General features: G+C 36.6%; 1 protein-coding gene across 2 annotated transcripts in view; it reads right to left on the bottom strand.

The window, feature by feature from the left end:
- Positions 1-17,280, bottom strand: part of prlra (prolactin receptor a) — an 80,513-nt gene extending 63,233 nt beyond the window's left edge. For both annotated transcript variants that reach the window (XM_051928273.1, XM_028802471.2), the window contains exon 1: positions 17,069-17,280. The gene's annotated coding sequence lies outside the window, so the exon portion shown is untranslated. The remainder of the gene's footprint in view (positions 1-17,068) is intronic.
- Positions 17,281-17,561: the final 281 nt, after the last annotated feature.

Here is a 17,561-nt window from a genome sequence, read left to right as displayed (position 1 = left end):
TGGACATTAGAACATTAGAACAATTTAGATAAGAACAGACCATTCAGCCCAACAAAGCTTGCCAGTCCTATCCACTTAATTCTTTTAAAAAATCATCAAGTCGAGTTTTGAAAGTCCCTAAAGTCTTGTTGTCTACCATACTATTTGGTAGGCTATTCCAAGTGTCTGTGGTTCTCTGTATGAAGAAAAATGTTTGTACAAAATGTACCCTTAACCAGTTTCCACATGTGTCCCTGTGTTCTTGAGGAACTCATTTTAAAACAACAGTCTTGATCCACTGTACTAATTTCCTTCATGATGTTAAACACTTCAATCATGTCACCTCTTAGTCTTTTTTTGCTTAAACTGAAAAGGCTCAGCTTCCAACAGATAACAGCTAACAATATGGCAGAAGAAAAACAAAATTGTGACACCCATAAAAAACAAAAAGGCACTGAGACACATTTAAAATAATAATTTTAAGTTTAACATTTTTAAAATAAGAAAAAAAGAGAAATTAAACTAAAGTATCTAGGAACGCTAATCTGAATGTCTTTTCAATTTGGGAAGAGTACTGGGAAGAGTACTGAAGAACACAGAGAAAACCCATGAAGACACAGGAAAAACAGATAGCACTTGCAAAAAGATCTGAACCCAGGACTCTAATATTTGTTAAATCATCATTGTTACGGCAGTGAGATCCCTTTTTGTGTAACTTAGTAAAAAATAAATAAGCTTGATGATGGCTTACTTAGCTAACAGGATCACAAGTAGGGTTACTGTCAAGTCTCACTCCAACTACCATACCCTTTATCACACCTATGAAGTTCATTTTTATCCGCACTTAACACTTTCCTGTCAACAGCAATTATTTTGCAGTCTTCTGAGATAGTTTTGACCCATTTATGATATATACAGTACAAACAGACTCTTGGTCTAACAGTGGTGCTCAAAATCCTTAATAATGTTGCCTTTGAACCTTGTCATTTTTAAAACCTTTGTGTTTTTCATTTTTAATATTGACTTTCAACTACAGTTTTACCTGTCTTTGCATGTTTTGAACTCTTTGTTAGTATTTTTGACTGCTTGTTTGAATTAGGTTCTTTATTAATAAGCAAAAGGTGTTTTCTCAATGGACAATGTATCCTTAATCTGTGGCTACTAAATTTGTCATTACTATGAATCTAATATGACTTTCTCATTTCATTAGTGCTTTCCCATCACAGGAACTTTTTCCAGGAACCTTAGAAACTCAAGAATTTTTTAGCATTCCCAATGCATGAACTTGGCCAATTTGTAGTTCCTGGTAGGCAGTTTCTGGTACTTTTTTTAGCTTCTATTCCAGAGTATGTACTTTTTGTTCAACCAGGCACTATTGTGGGTGGAGCTTGATTGATGTGTTGTGCTGATAGGTTGACTACAAGCAACAGTTCCATGTTATAAATCTGTTAATGTTTGGACTTTGGAGAGTTATTGGTAAAGATGGAGCATCATACTTCGCACTGCATCACTTTTCAAAGCCATCACCCTGGTACACACCACCATGCACCACATCAAAGCAATAAGTCGCAATCACTTCCAAGACAGAAGTTTTCATGGTCCCCTGCGTGGTCCCCCTAATCTCCCGAATGTGTATCACTCTATTTTGCACATCTCATATTTTGCATTAAGATTAAAGTTCCTGTTGTGCAGTGAAAACATAACACATGAAAGTGGCCAAGGACCACAAGTGTCCCAGGGCCTACATCATACAGTAACTCACTGATTCCTGAAAACTAAGTTCCTGCAGTGGGAGAATTTCTTATATTGTTTCCAGGACACTTTAGTATGCCCACATTTGACCAACATCTAACTGTCTGTGAATGGTTGCCTACTCAAATAAATCAGAAGGGGAGGTTCTGAGGTGAAGGTTTTCTTTAAACAGGGCTGGGCATGCACAGATGTGATAGGCTACCATATGATTCTAGCTCCCTGGATAAATTACCTCTTTCTGGTTTCCTCAGCTATATCTATGATAATCCATTGACTTTTCTGTTTTGTATACCATGTACTGTATGTCTGTGACTGTTAAGAATCTGCTTTGTCTGGCCAGAGATGCTGCAGCTTCCATGAAAATACTTACTTAAATTGAATGAGGAAACATTTAGACTATTTTAATGGCAAGTAAACACTGATAGAACTGATTTAGATTTTTAAATAGTTCCATTTTATTAACACACAAGTCATCTGTGATGCCAAGATGAGGCTGACAAAAGTCCTGACTCGGTTGGCTGAGTCAACCCATGATTAATTTATTTTGATCAGATGACGTGCTAAAGGTACTGTATTGTGATAGCTAGCTTGGTGGTAAGGTAGGTGACTGAACTCTCAGAATTTCATATGGCATACTGTACACTATTAATTGTAATAGCAACCTTGTCATTATATGTGCCAGGTAACAGTGGTTATCAGCTTAGATGCTGCCACCTTACACCATTCCCAGCCCCACAGAGGATGGACGACTTGCGTTTCAATGCTGTGCGGACCATGGAACTCCTTAAATGCAATTGGTGGTGGCTGGATGTGTCAGCTTTGAAGCAGCTGTTTTGTGATTGTGATTTATAAGGGTAAATTGTAAAATTCAAGCCCTGCATTATATTTTGCTACTTATGAATGCCCATACTAGTGTACTTAATAATGAGAATTAGGCAACAACTTAACGGGCATACCAATATTATCAAGTTACTTTTCTTATTAGTACTTATATAATGTATATTCTATTACAGAAAAGGCTCAATATTGTTCACTTGAATAATAGAGGTAATTTTAATTAGAAGCCATTAAATGGGATTTCTGTTTTTTCCATGGTATTAAATAGGTATCAAGCAGCATAAAATTTCACTGACATTGGTATCAAATACAACTATTCTGGTATTGTGACATGCCTAGTGACAACTACAACAAAAATGCAAAACAAAGACCATTGACAAGTTGGAAGGGAGCTTGACATCTATTGTCACCTGCTGGTCTTTTGAAAATTGTCAGTATTATTTAAAACATAAGGAGAGCTATAAATTCATTCATTCATTCATTCATTCATTCATTCATTATTTGAACTGACATAATCCATTATAGGGTGAAGAAGATCAGGGCCTATCCGGGAAGCATCACATGGGACCAATTTTTAAAGTTCCTAAATAGTCAGGCCTACAAATGTTAAAAGTAGAAATGCAATAAATCCACATGAACACAGGGAGCACCTGCAGACTTCACAGAAACAGTGACTGGGACAGTATTTGATCCCAAGTCTTTGGGGGTGTGATGCACCAGGGTACAATGTTTGCCACTTTGAGGTTTACTGGAGAAGCAGGCTTATAATATGATGGTCTGTTGTCATTGACTGTAAGGAGAAAATTATAAAGAGCTGTATTAAGTAATAATATGAAGTTTGAGATAATGATGGTCTCCAAGTACACTGCTGGGTAACTTGTCCCAATATCTGCAATTCTTTTTGTGAATTTCGAATATTTATTGAAAATGTGTGTGTCCCCTTGCTGAACAATTAATCTTAAAGTAACAGTGGTATGATTTTTTAAATGTTCCCTTCATTATTGCAAATGCTGTCACATCCTCTGTTATTCTCTGTTTGGTTACAATGAAAAGAGTCCACACACTTTTAAGTGTTTCCTTATTGCTCATACTGTGCAGTCCACCTGCAAACAGGCTACTAACTCTTTTCTGAAATATTCCAAGTGCTGCTGCTATGTCCTTCTTGTAATATGTAGAAAAAACTGCAGATGATATTCCATATATAACCTCACATTTCCTTTATGTAGTTAAATCAAATGATTTGTTGACTTGTATTGTAAACTTCACAGTGTTATGTGTCCATCCAAAGTGCACAATGCATGGCCTTTGATGTGCAAGGAGGACTCGTATTTTTTAAGAGGTGAACTGAAACTGGCAACATTATTTAGTGGGTAATTTATGCTGATGACACTAACAATCTGAAGTTAAACAGTCAAAATGTAAAAATGTCAAAAAATGGGGGTTGAAAATACATTCAACCAATGAAACAACACAAAAACTAGAGCATGAAAGAGAAGTGGAGGTCATAATTCTGCTTATATAAACTGGGAGATAAGCAAAACAGCTGCAGGCATCTGCTAACAACTCAAAGCATGAAAATAAAACCAGACAGAATCTGCACATGATAGGCATGACAAAAAAAGCAAAGCAATGGATGTTTTGAAGGGCGTGGTATAAGAGCAGGTAGAGCAAATAGAAAGATGCAAAACAAGCCAGCAGGTGACCAAGTAACTTAGTGGGCTGAAACTCAGTTCCTGGCAGGCCACCATTTTGACTCTAACCAACTTCTTAATGAAAATCCAGTTCTTACTGTTAATAAAACATGTCATTCAATTATATGGCTTGTTAGTGGTCTCATTCTGCCATAGCAGACATTTAAGAAGTTGTTAATTTTTTTTTTTTTGAGAGCACTATCAACATTTTTTGTGGACAAGAGCAGATCAATATTTCTCAGAAATTCATTCTTTTCTTTTCAGATTTATTTGTATTGAAACATATATTGCACAATAAATATATAGGTATAAATGAGATCTAGTTAGCTGGTCATTTATTGTTTAGCTTTGTATCTCATTATTATTTGGCTGCTGAATAAATAAAAAGAAAAAGAGTTATAAATCTTTGAAGCAAGCGAATTAAAATTAAGGCAAAAGAAGTTTGTCCCCTTAGCAGCTGAAATTGGTTTCTAATTAAGAAAAATGTCCAGATGGAAAATCTGCTGTCACTTTGGACCATCAGAAATTAACTTTGACACTCCTGGGCTACACAGTGTATAACTAAACATGGTTCTGATAGTCCACAATAACTATCAGACTTTAGCAAGAAAACGTCAACATATAATGACCATTACTAATCACTTTATGGCAGGGATATCAAACTCAGTTCCTGAAGGGTCACAATCAATTCCTTTTTTTATTCCAGACACTTCCTCCACTATTAACCAGTTACTAATGATAATGGAACATACTATGTTGCCTTCATTTTCGCTGACGTTCATTTTAATTGTTTCATTTCTCCGTAGCAAGTAGCCAAACAATACACTGACACCATCAGGTAACATCTTTGTAAAAAAAAAGCAATACTTGCTCAAAATAATGCAGTATTTTTTTTTTTGGAGTATCAGTAATAAGCTTCTTTGTTAACACAGTAATGCATGTCTTTTTTACTTTTACTTCAATAAAATAACTATGGCGTAATATTATTTGTTACTTGAAAAAGTAATCTGACTATGTAATGCACATTACTCTTAATACTGCTGGTTACTAATGAAGAAAGTGGCTGGAACAAAAACCTGCAGCCAATGCTGCCCTCCAGGATCTCAGTTTGACACCCCTGGTTTATGTGAAGATGAAAATCTAATGGAAGGTTGATACCTTTCATACCATTGTAATTTTCATGACTTACTTAGCCTGAATAAGAAAATATAAAATAAAATACATTCTATAAAAAAGCACCAAATATGACCCTGATCTTGTTTTTATAGCAAAAAGGAAATGTACAAGACAAACACGACATGGTGGATTGTAAAGCCCTCAAAGACTAGCTTCGCTCTCTGGATCAGATGTGAATACCCATCTATACAACTAACACCTAACATGAGAACTGAACTGAGCTGAGCCTGTCTGCACAGCCGCTTGCAACACTATGTTACTCGTGTTTCTTATAGAAAATTAGACATATTGCGTACTGTATAAACACTAGTTATTTTCATTTAGCCAGTTGTGATACTGGCCTACCATAAGTGTGTCTGTAGGAATAAAGAAAAGCACAAGACAAAGTAACTTTACATTTGTTTTCTAATTAAGTGTATTAAAAAAATAATTTCTTGTGTGACTGTAATTAAAGTACAAATAATGGCTTATGTGATATGTTAATCTGACGTCATGCTTTGTTGTTCTCTTTCTTCCCAAATACTGATCTGCAACACTACACTCAATACCTGCACAGGTGACAAAGAAAGCAGGTTCAGCTGCACGATACTTCCTGGTTAACTTGATATGAATTCCCAAGGCTCAAAAGAGCTCTTGTTTACAGTTTCCGTGCCGGTAACAACGATCAAGTCCTTCCTGCTCTGTAAGGAGAGTGGCACTTTCCCTACCAAATTAATTTCAGCCAAAGAGCTAATTCATGCTATCACTTTATTTTTACCTAAACACCAAGACATGAAAAGCTCAAATCCTTCTTTTAAATATGGAAATACAAGAAAAAATGTAAATTTCCACATGTTTTGCACTTAGCAAGTTAGTGTTTCATTTGTGCTACTTCCCATCTGTGTAATTCTGGTGCTTAATCACAAACCTGCAGAGAAAAATGCCCCTTGTCACCATACATATTTCATATCATTGTAGGTGTCTTGTTTTGATGAAGTGAATGAAGTTTGAGGTCACCCTTTACCTGCTGCAAAGTTAACTCCTTTATTTAAGAGGTTTCAAAAAGAGCATCAAACTGCAAAATGGGCTTGATGATAACTATATAGGTTTGCTTCGGATTGATTATTTTCATGCACCTGACACAAGAATATCTGATAATAATATTATTATGAAAGAGAAGAAGGATAATACATTTTCTTTAATTGCACCTTTCTAGACACTCCAGTACACAATACTGTACAAGATAAAACCATAAAATCGTACAATTAAGCAAATAAAATAAAACACATCTATTAAATAATATAATAAAACAGAGTAATCAGAACAACTTAGAAAGATAAAATCTATGGAACTGATTAAGCAATTCTGAAAAAGTGAGTTTTATAGTTTTTTTTAATGAAGAAACAAAATCAAAAGTCAAGATATAACGAGGGAGGGAGTTCCAGAGCCAAGGAGCAACATAACTAAATGCCTGACCTTGCATGGAAGACAAGGACTAAAGAGACGACAAAAAGGCCAAAAGTAGAAGAGCACAGTGAGCCGGCTGCTATATAATCTTTAAGATGTTTTAAATAAGTTAGATCATGGAGTGCTTTGTAAATGAGGACAAGGATCTTAAAATCTGTACTTAGCTGGGTGCCAGTAAAGTTTGTATACAACAGGTGTAATGTGATTATGGGACTTAGTTTGACTCAGTATGCGGTCAGCAGAACATTGAAGCAACTGCAGCTTGTTTACAAATTTAACCAGGATACAAGACAATACGAGCATTACAATAGTCTAGAGTTGATGTGACAATTGTGTGAATTAGCGTTTAAGTTACAGAGTAGAACAGTGAGGGATGAAGTCTTGAAATGTTACAAAGGTGATAAAGTGCAGCATGAGATGTAGTGTTAATGTGAGATTGAAAAGGCAGAGTGCTGTCAAAACCAACACTCTTGACTTGATGGCATAAGCAAATTGCAGTGTAATCAATGTTAACATTTCCAAATTTTGAAAAGGTAGCTTTTGAGTCCATAAGGGGATTTTTAGACTTTGTGCTATTAAGCTTGAAGAGATGATGCAGGACCCACATTTTGATATCATGGAGGCAAATAACTCAACTGGACAGAGAACAAGTCTGAGATGGCTTGTTAAAAATACAAAGTTTGGTAATTTAAAAAAAAACTGTTTTCCGTGATTGAAGAGAAAACACTCCCAAGCCCGAAGTCAAATTGCCCTTCTAATTTTATTACTACCAATTTTGCAATCATACTGTAAATTCAGTTTCATATTCATATGTTCACCACTCTTGCTATTGTCCAGTTTAGCTAAACAGTTGGTACTGGCAGTGAAAAATATAACAAGTAAGTGTCAACAGAGAAAAGAGCATTCTAGTACTAAATTTTCATTCCCTCGCCATCCTGTAATGACCAAAGCAAATTTATAATGTTTATGGACATCCTGTACTCTTGAGTTCATAGTTAAATGTATCAGCAATTGATTAGTGGTTTTCCAAGTCCAACTGTATAATACAGGGTGGTAGAGCAGCACTGTAGTTGGTACTGCTGTCTCACAGCTCCTTGAGATTCCAGTGCTTAAATTCCAGACAAGACACTGTCTGCAAGAAGTTTGTAAGTTCTCCCTGCACCTAAACGAACCTTCCCGTGTAGTTACTCTGATTTCAGTCCCACATCCTAAAGATGTTCACATTAGATAATTAACCAATACAAATACTCTCCTACGAATTAAGCATGTGTGTATATGAGTGTGTCTTTGATGAATTGACACCTCACCCAGCATTCCTGCCTCGTTTCTTGCCTTGGTTCTCCATAGCATTGAATGGAAATTAAGAAGTTTTGATAATGGATGCATGCATGGGTAAAATACTATGAGACACAATGTTTTTTATAGTCTCTTTTTCATATTTTTACATTAGGCATGTTCACACTGTACCGGAGTATGATTCTACCGACCTTCTCCATGAGGACAGTGTTGTAGATAAAGCTCTGTCTCTGCCTCTGCCTAAAATTTGTATGGCCATATGGAAATAATGGAAATTGTGCCCTATTTCATTCAAGCAGAAAGATGCAGAGTCCACTCCAGAAACCAACTCCATGGGGAGCACAACTCCACTTTAGATGATTTTCATATACACAATTAAACACACAAACTCCATGCCAGCAATGCCAGGTCGCAGGAGACATAAGGGAGCAGGGCTGCCCAAATTCTTAGCATGAAAAGACTTTTTTGTAAGAAGCATTTTCCATATACTGCATTTATACTGATATCATGAATATTACAAGAATTCTTTCATTTCAAGCAGAAATGGATTTCCATGTAAAAAAGTAGTTAAAACATTCAGCCACAAAAAAACAAAAAATATATCCTCTTAACAAATACAGCTAACACATGTAGGTATCCATTTACCATTCTGCTACAACTTCTTTTTAAGAAGATCCATACAAGTTGTGACTCTCCCACAGAGAAATTAAAAAAGAATTAAAAAAAAAACACAGTCAAACAAGAAAGAGAAATAGTCTCTAAAAGCAGAATTATATTTTTAAAGGTCTCAACCAGCAATGAAACTCTTTTCTTATTTTAAAGCAATACTCCATCAAATGATATTTTTTAAATGTTATTTACTCCATGTACTTTGTAGTTTTGGCCGAAAAAAAATGTTATCTCATGTTTCCATGCAGAATGGTAAGAAAAAAAGCTTGTGATACAATAGAAACCAATAGTAACCAATACTGTACAACAGCAAATGATGTGAATAATGTCCTTGGACAAAGAAAAAGCAAATCTCACTTTACTTGTATGACATAATCCACATGTCAGTTATTCAGATGTATGCACAAAATACAGAAAACATGTTTTTTTGCTAAAATATATTTTTAAACATTTAGTTCCGGAATGGTCAGTGCACATCATATACTGGAAACTAAAGCTTCATGGCAGTCTTTTTTTGAATTGAAAACAGGACTGTTGACCAACGAATGAGGAAGACTGGTGAATCTTTAAAGTATTCCTTTAAAGCAGTTCCCCTGTTTTCCCTCTTAAAAAGTCCATCTATATTTGCTGGGATGTGACAAGACTGACAAGTATGAAAGCTAATGCAGTTTAAAATTTAAAAGTGTGATCTGAATAGATATCATGTTTTCTCACCTGACACAGACGTGAAGTGCCCAGTTATGTTTTCACACCTTTGCATTCACTCACTCATACCATATCATCTTAAGAATTCCTAGTAGCCAAACCAGAAAGTCAGAGAAAATGGGAAAATACGACACAGACATGAGAAGTATGCCAAGACTCTACTTAGACTGTGAACTTGGTGACTTTTTTGTGCATATTTGTAGCAAAAAAATAAAGATAATGTGAGCAAAAAAGACCTAGTGTTGGAAAGCCTGACTTGGGAGAAGAATCACATTTTTAGCAGTGTAGTACAATGGGGGGCTATTGTCATATCAGTTCTGAATTGTTAACTGTTTCGTGCTTGTATATGATACTTTTGTGCAGGAACATGCTATTATAAGCTAAAAATTATGATCAGATCATCAGTTGTTATCTCATGTAGCCCAATCGCAAGACACTTCATAAAGCTGAAACACTAGCAGATGTTGCAGGTGGCTGGGGGGGCAACCCTGCCGGGACGCCCCGGAGGATCGGAAGAGGGCTTGCGCCTTCCCCGCACCATGTGGGGGCGACTGTCCTGGTACCTATGGGGACCACGGGTACAGAGCTGTGAAGCTCAACCCTGCTGGGGCCCGTGGTCACTGCCCCAATGCCTTTGGAGCCCTGGACCTCAGCACTTCCGCCACACCCGGAAGTGCTGGAGGGAAGAGAAGCGGGGACACCCGTAGTGCTTCTGGGTGCGCAGCCGGCACTTCCACCACACTGGGGAGTGCCGGTGGAAGATTGCTGGGAAGCACCTGGACCATATCCGGGTGATGATAAAAGGGGCCACCTCCCTCCATTCGAGAGCGAGAGTCGGGTGAGGAGAAGGACAGAGCTCAGGTGGAGAGGAGAAGAGGCGGCCTGAAGAGAAAGGCATTCAAGGTTGGCCTGGACTTTGGGGACTTTTGGGGGTTTTGAGGTGCACTTGTGTAAATATGACTGTAAATAAACGTGTTGTGGGTGACGTCAATGTGTCCGCCTGTCTATGTCCGGGCCGGCTTCCACACAGTGCAAAACAACCAACCCCATATGCGTTCAGTGCCAATAGTCTTTAAAATAATCAGAATAGCTGTAATAAAACATTTAAAAAAAACTAGGATCCTTTTTGAGTTGTACCCGTAATAATGGGTATTAGAACTTCTTTTTTGGAATCTGTGCACATTTTGCCTTGTTGTAATTACTTACACTATTTTAACTTTATTCTGAATAGACCATTTTGTATTCTACGTATTTCTCTCATACTGTGTACAATTGCTGTACTAGTCATGTGGCAAATTGTGTCATCATGGCTAGCCTATAAAATATGGAGGTGTCCAGTTCAGGTATCTGTATTGGATCAAACACACTACTTTTTTAAAACATTTATTTTTTGCATTAAGAGACAGGGAAAGGATATAGGGACTGAGAATTTTTAACTTAGATTTTTTGGACTATGTTTTGTAGTTTTGAGAAATGAAAGTGTCACATTCTATTAAAAGCAAACATTTTTTGCATTTTATAGTGCCAAAAATGTGCAATGACAGGATGATCATCAGATGAATTATGTGCACGTGAGCACAATCTGCAAGAAAAATCAGGCCGATTATCCAGTAATGTGACTAACATTATTCAAAGGGAAATTGAAATATCCATCCTTTTTATGTTATACTAAGTGATTTTAAATTTAAGCCTTCCTTAAAGCCAGGACTGGTGCCTCAGATGAGGCAATGAAGTGATCACATCAGGAGGCATTGCAGTCCAGAAGACATTTTCATACAACTTTTTTTTTTAATATTACAAAATAATAATACAAAAAATGAAAGTTACGCATGAATCATAAGGTTTACAAATGCCTATTTATTTTAAAACTTTCAGATTTCCATAATTACAATTTGCGCTGCTTCACTACACTGCATGCTAAAGAGAATATAAATGCTGAATGTGTTTTTCTAAACTATGTCAGTACCTGATTTTTATATATTGTGTTGTCCATATATTGATCGTCATTTTGTAAAATTTTGTTAATTTCTAGAAATTTATTAAGATGTACAGGTAAAACATCTGTTACATGCCTCTTAAATTTGCACTGCGCAAGTTTAGTTAGCAGGTGTCCTTTAGCTTACAGGGCACATTTTTGAAATTGTCAAGATGTTTAGAGAAATGAATGTGTGAAACTGCCGGAGTTCGTTTCACACTCAATTTAAAAACTGCTAAACACAATTTTATTGTTGCTAGTGCCAATTTTAGGTCTTTAATTCTTTTTAAGTTAATCATTTACATTTTTTTCAGTTTATTTCAAAAAATTATCCCAATTTTTTGTTGGTGATTGCTGGGATTGCATTGCGAACTTCTTGGTTGTGGATTTGTTGAGCTAAGAGCTTATTAGCTTTCTCTCCGTGTTCATAGTAATGATGTCTTGATTTAAAAATGAGTTGTTCAGTTTCTTTGGTTGCTAAGAGGTTGAGCTCTGAATGCAGAGCCTGCCTTTTCCTATGAACAACCTCACTTGGACACCTGGCATGTTCTTGATCTATTCTAGTAATTTTGCTGGGTTTATCCCCATTTTTTAATGATTTTGTCTGTAGTTTTATGTGGTGGGAGTACTGTATCATGATGCCTTTGTTGCAAAATGTATTTTATGTGTATTAAGTTTATCGATTCTTGCCTAGTAAGAATATTTGAAGATGAGGTCAGCAAAATGTGTCACAGGCAGCATTATTTAACTCACCAGGCCCCTACTTAAAATATTCCTGTAGGTATTAACCAAGGCATCATCGCAGAAGGTGTTCACTGGGGATTTCTGTCCCATGTCTCAACTACAACCAATTGTATAACTATTATTAGTGTATTATTGTGGGGAAGGATCATTAGTTTTCATAAAGACATCCTCGGAGTGAATAGTGATTATATAATTTGGTAAGCTTTGGAAGGTAAACACACACACCTGATAAATGCCCAACTGCTGAAACATTTTCTTTTTAAATGTTTTTTTAACTGTTACCGTGGAATAAATTTGAATCAATTTTTTCATTTAATAATAATTTCTTATGAAAAAATATCCTACATCACGATGTATTTCTGTATAATCTCTTCAGAAACAAGCTTGCTTCATTAATTGAAGTTAGCAGTTAAAGGTGGAGTGGTGGCTCTGGGGTGAGAGATCTGCACTGGCAATCGGAAGGTTGCCGGTTCGAATCCCGTAAATGTCAATAGGGACTCTGCTCTGTTGGGCCCTTCAGCAAGGCCCTTAACCCACAATTACTGAGCGCTTTGAGTAGTGAGAAAAGCGCTATATAAATGCAAAGAATTATTATTATTTATGAAACCATTGGTGAACTACATTTGGAAAATCAGTCAGCATTCATTCAGGTAACTTGTTATGTGAACATAAACCATATATTATTATGTTACAGTTCTGTGCCTTGAAAACCACAGAAATAATGGGAAAACAAACTGTCTTTGTCCCACGCAATTACAGGCCACACAAACACATAGTTTAAGTACTTTTTTATCACTGAATCTTCATGTATCCATCCTTTTTCTAAGACCATTTCATCCAAGAGGAGAGAAGCCATTCCATCAATTATACACACATTCGTACTGGGATAATTTACTGGCACATATGACTGAGATGTGTAAGGAAACTGAAGCACTAGTAGAACTCCCAGGCAAGGGTGGGCTTAAATGGTATGTGCCCCCTGGTCGTCTGAGGGAACTACGGAAAAACTAGTATGTAATGTCAAAGCTTTGGAGTCACCTAAACTTGAATAGGGACTACAGAAGAAACACAAGGAGTGGGAGAGTATGAAAGAGGTGCATTGATAGCAGCAAAGAAATGTAGAAACTACATCTAATATAATGAGTGACAGAGAAGAACACAGCATGCAATGGCAAAATTATACATGATAACCAGCAGAGCACAGTGGGCCATATCAGGTATTAAAAATAAAGACAGTGGGAACCTTCAACTACCTATTTTGAATGAGGGCAAAGGAGAGAGGGAGGGAAAATATTTACATTTTTCTGGCACCAAGTTATTTTCAGTTATCAGTGTAAAACTAGGAAAAAATGAGAGCAAAAATAAAAATAAATGTAAAAAAACATATTAGAAGGTTTAATTTTAAGGATAAACTTTAGCTGTTGTTCAGCAGAGATACGGCCAGTTCAGTAATAGTCTGAGATCCAAATTGTATTGTTTCATTACAAAGCGACCTTTCCAAGGCATAAGTGACTTGTCAGCAACAACATTTTGCTCAAGTATGTAAAGTGTTTACAATTCTATTTTGAAAAAGAATTTCTCACTACTGTGTGAAGTGACACGTAACCTGTCCACAAAACACCTAAAAAGTAGATGTTTTACTCTTGTTGCAAAGCAGAATTGTCCATCAATGCATACATTTCACATAAAGGTTTTTTTTTGCTCAGTACATTTCAACATCAGGCTTTTGAATTATCATATACAATAAGTGTATAGAAAGACAGTAGCTTATCATAAACAATATCAGACCTCATGAGCACCCTTGAATTTGGTTTCAGTGTGGGCTTTGCCCCAATTACATTTAACATGCCGTCACTTATGAAGAGACTGAAATTCTGTAAGTTATCATCTGTACATGATATTTCTGCTTTGCACCCCAGAAATTGGTAGCTTTTAAAGTTACCCAATGCCGTTGTTACACCATGCACATTCAATATTGTCTTCAGAGTTTGGCATTGTTGCAAAATTATCACCTTTGTATGTGTCACTATCACTAGAACTTCATAATTCTACCACTATTAGTTCCTAAAGAACTGCCACTACTGTCATATGGAACATTAGTTTATTATTTACACGCTTTACATTCCTATAGCCCGTACTCAGTACTCTGTGGTGCCGGAAACACCGTTTCAGCAGCCACCCACTGTCACCACCTGGAGTTCATGGAAGACAAGTATGGTCGGTGTGGGACTAGTGGTGGACACATTATCTTGGGGATAAGAGTATAAAGAGGATTGATTCAGCCAATTTAGTGTCAAGAATATTTCTTTGAAAAACAAAACAAATATGTATTCATACATCTTGGTTAATTCTGGAGCCCCTGTAGCCCATGGAGCCCTGAGCTGCAACCCAAGTTAGTTAGAATATCCAAACTTGAGGCAGACAGGGTGAGAATCACATCCTGGTCTATGAAGAGTTGTGTCACTTTGTTGATACACTTGTTAGTGTGCAGACGTATGTTCATTTTATATATTTGTTACCTCATTTATTACGCCTGATCAAGACTGGTAATTCCCTAGCTCTCTGTGCCAAAGATGGAAAAGCTGTCCCTCCTAATTGACAGTCACTCACACTGGCCCAGTTTCAGTTTTACAGCAAGAAATGGATTGCGTAAGAAATTAGTGCTACCCATACAAACAATACAAACAGTAGATTGCACCTCAGCCTGGAATGGAATTGCAGTCCACACCCTGTGAGCTATCCTGCCTGTTGCACCCGACCTGTTATGTTCTCATTTATCTGAACTGACTTCCTTGTTGAGAATTTTTTTTTAAGATGAGAACAAAGAATAGTCTTAGATGCATGCGAAAATGCATTGTGGCAGAGAACTACATTGTCATTTGCATCTCCTATAAATAAGAGAAAACGCACCCAAACCAGGACAAAAAAGGTAACGAAGTGATGATGACGACGACGATGATGATAAATATATGACATCTGCTTGGTGCGTCAGATGCGGCCGAATTTCGCACACCAGCGACCCTTAACAGGGTGAAGGAAAAAGATGATTGTTGGTCAGCTATGTTCAAACGTTAATTTAAAATAATTATCACATCCATTAAATTAAAGAAATAAATCATAGTGTTTTAAAACACTTTTCAGTCCTTTAAAAAAGCACATGCTGCCTCTGATTGGCTGATAAAACTGACATTTAAATTAATGTTCGGTTCCTTTATAGAGACAACCAAATATCAGATTACGCTTTCAGAATTTAGGAAAAGTCATAGGACTGCCGGGATATTACAGCAGAATCTCGGGACAACAGGCAGTTTCCAGAATCCGAGGACCCTGAGCTCTCTTAAAATACCCGGAGAATTTAATATACAGTACTTGACAATTAAGTGGTGAACTGTTTTCTGTGTTGTTATCCCGTGGTATCTGATAACTGTCTTTTTGCGAGAAAATAGTCTTTACATCGGCTATGCAGTTTCGGTGACCTTCCTTAAAAAAAAGTGTTTTTTTTTGTCCTTGTCAACCTTTAAAGTGCAGAAAAAACTGCACTCATTGTCTTTTTGAACGCCAATCTGTGTCTGTAAGCGTCACAAGTCTTGGGTGTGATTATACTACAGAACAAAATCCCGGTGTTAAAGTGACTGTTTAAGATTATGTATGGGTTCACACTTTCCCTATAAAACGCTGTGAGAAGAAATGTATTCCTGCCGATTTTGTTTTTTAATGACGTTTCACAGGTATTGCCTGTCAAATTATCATTGTTTCATATAGGAGGCTTAGAATTTCAAGTATTTGCCCGTAACCGCCTGCTCGTTCTGGTGGTCATTAGACTGTTGGTTGTCATCTAATTGTTTTTTTTTATTATTATGATGAAGAATTGGCATTGACATACTTCTTTTAAAATTCTGGACGAAATAAAAAAGATAGAAAAATATGAAAAGTAAGCGTTATAAAAAGCCAGTATAACAGGAACAGATAAGTAATGCTCCACAGACCGGTTTGTTAACAAGTCAAAGTAAGCACCGTCAAAGAAACGATTAACATCATAAATCAAAAATACTCGTCAGTGAGTTTCGTTGCCAAATTTGTTGTTTATGAAATGATCATCCCATTGTTCATTCATTAACTTTCCTATATTTAGTCAGAGAAAGGGAAAACGGAAGAGTAAGATAATTTGATGGGTTGAAAATTTTGACAGGACGCCTGTTCACATTAAGTTGCCACACTCTCCTGTTTTAATACACTTGAGCTACGGGAATGAATGACCGACCTTTACTTAATAGACTTTTTCTCTCCTGACATTTTCTTACTGCGTAAAAAGTTAATCTCGGTGACACCTTTAATTGTACGAACAATCGTAGACCACTCTACAAAACAAATATCAAAACATCCATCCATCCACACTTCAACCTGTTTTCGCATATTATGGCCGAGGGAGCCTTGCATTAACTTTCTTTCAGATTAGATTATGCAGCACCAACAACCACGTACATTTCCTGTAACACACAAATAATTTCATGCTCATGTATACTATCCTTATTTTCTTCTAAACCTTCCTATAACAAAAATAAATCTACATCTTCTGAAGGCTCACGATCTCGCTCATTTCCGTCCTCCTGCCGGCTTTAAAAGAAAAGGTAACCGCACATTAAGATTTGCTTTAAGCAAGTTTAGCCTCCAGGACACCTTATTTTTGACTGTGTTGGCGTGTACATTGTATATTAAAAGTAAATTGTATTAAACTTGTCACGTCTATTTTTTTAAATTAGCAATAGATAACACAGACACAGTTTGATTTTTTGCTCACCTTACTTGCACTGTACATGTTGAAGCGTGAGTAGCCCCAATCTCGGTAAGCTTTCTGAAGCGATTTCATTCCATTACAGTTAGTTGCTTAAGTATTAACGTGTAGCAACAATCCAATAATCGTACAGGAAGGTAGGGTGGATTCACCACTCCAATACCCACGATATTTTTGTTAGCTCACGAAGTCAGACCCAAAACTGAATAGGGATAGAGGGTGGAGCCTCTCTCTCTCTCTCTCTCTCTCTCGAGCGCTCCCTGTCAGATGAAGTCTCCTCCCACATTGGCTGTTTATTTGTTTAGCATACAATTAGACAGGCACCAATAGCATTCATTTTTTCCTTTTTTTTTTTTTTTTTTAGAAGACTGTGCTTCTTCAAACAGCCTGTAACCAGTTCTCAGTTAACCAAAACGTAAGTTGCACATTACCTGTTTTACAGCTTTTAGTTTAACCTCCACATAGAATTTTCTTTTATATTGGGTATTCACAGAGAAAA

The sequence above is a fragment of the Erpetoichthys calabaricus genome, chromosome 5 (assembly GCF_900747795.2).
Source record: "Erpetoichthys calabaricus chromosome 5, fErpCal1.3, whole genome shotgun sequence".
Lineage (NCBI taxonomy): Eukaryota > Metazoa > Chordata > Cladistia > Polypteriformes > Polypteridae > Erpetoichthys > Erpetoichthys calabaricus.
This window is presented reverse-complemented; position numbering and strand designations above follow the sequence as displayed.